Consider the following 1,900-nt stretch of genomic DNA (forward strand, 5'->3'; position numbering starts at 1 on the left):
ATCTGATAAAATGAGCCACCTGGATATTTCCTTTACTCCCATAGTCCTAAAGGATTTTTGTATGTTTAATATTTAGTAAGAGTAGCTATATAATGTGGGCATTCATTTACCATAGAGAAGGGGCGCACATTACAAACTCTGGATTTTATCTTAAAGAAATGCTAAAATGACACATTAACAAGGAGTGGAAAGCAGGACACCTCTGGATAAAGGCCAGGGCTTACAGTGCAAGCCAATGTTCTCCTCTCTCTCTTTTTGATTTAAATTCAATTAGCAAACATATAATGCATCACTAATTTTTGATGTAATGTTCAGTGATTCATTAGTTGCATATAACACAATTCCCTCCACAGTTTCTTCCCTAAGTGTCTTATCATTATAAACTGAGTGGAGATGACATGTTGTTGAATAGCGCCTAATATTTGTAGAAGATGGTAGAAGTTTGAATTCCAGAAATCTTTTTAAAAATTATGCAACTTTCTAAGAAACACTGCTATGTTCTTCGGCATAGCAATGCCAGGGGGCTCTTTGGCTGTACAGATCTTGAAGCTTGTAAATGCTGCTTCAAAGCACCAAAGCTAGAAAGATGAAGTCCTGGAGCTGTTTGCCCTGCCCGGAGAAATACTACATGAACTAAATCACATCTGTTCTTCAGAGAGGCAAAGCAAGAACAGACTCAACTAGAGAGAACAAACTGATGGTCACCAGAGGGGAGGCGGGTGGGGGGATGGGTGGAATAGGTGATGGGGTTAAGGAGGGCACTTGTAATGAGCATCAGGAATTGTGTAGAAGTGTCGTATCACCGTATTGCTCACCTGAAACAGATATTACACTGTATGTTAACCAACTGGAATTTTAATAAAAACTTTTTAAAAAGAGTGTGAATGCAGAGCTATTATGCTTTCTAAAAATCTTATAGTCTAGGTTCAATATTATCAGTCCTTTAAGCTATTTCATTTAAGATAGGAACTCCACATAGCTCTTCATCCAGGGAGATTCATTAGTAAATATTTGGGGTTGCCTCTATTACAAGGTTGGGTGAGAATTATAAATCATATTTCAGATTTCCAGTTTCCCTCCCTCCCTTCTTCCCTCCTTTCCTTCTTTCCTTTCTTCTTCCTTTTTGTCTTTCTTACAACGGTTATTTATGGATGACCCCTTATATGTCTTCACAAATGATGTTTGACCTGACCATTGATCTTAAACTCTAAGGGAAATAATTGAGTGATTGTTGGGTAAGGAAAAGGGGCCAGGGATCGTTCCCCCAAAACTACAAAATATATCAAAACGAGGATTAGAGGTGCTGTATACCGCCAGGAAATGTCCTTCCTGTCAGAGGTCCTCATACAAAGTTTGCACCTGTGTCTAGAATAGCCCATGACTTCTCTTGACTTCCGTCCCAGGTATGCGTACAGCAGGGTTTGAGCTAACCTCGTCTGAGGTGATTCTATCACTCACCAGACCCCAGGGCAGGGACGCAAGCTCTGCGAATTGTGCAGCTGGAGCCTCGTGAGGCTCCCTCTTGAGCACAGCGCCAAGCGAGCGGGTTTATAAGGCGCATTCCAGAGGCTCTCACCCAGTCCCGGTGAGACTCACACCCAATCCTTGTGGTATAAGGTCTCGGAGAAGCAGCCAATGCGCATGTGCCAGACAAAGGACTCTACTGCTCGTCTTTGTGGGTGTTTGCCAGGTTTCCAGATGACGTATGAAGTTAGCTCACAACACACAGCCAGTCCTACTTCAAGCTTCCCTGCTTCTGTTTCCAGTCTAAGATTTTTTTAGCCCCTTGGAGATAAAAGTCATCACACAGACTTTAGTATTTTGGCCCCAGGAGCACCTTGTATCATATTCAGATCTCCAGGACATATAATCCTTATTTTATCCTCCCTACACAGCCCCC

This window comes from Ursus maritimus, unplaced genomic scaffold, assembly GCF_017311325.1.
Source record: "Ursus maritimus isolate PB19 unplaced genomic scaffold, ASM1731132v1 scaffold_16, whole genome shotgun sequence".
Taxonomy (NCBI): Eukaryota; Metazoa; Chordata; class Mammalia; order Carnivora; family Ursidae; genus Ursus; species Ursus maritimus.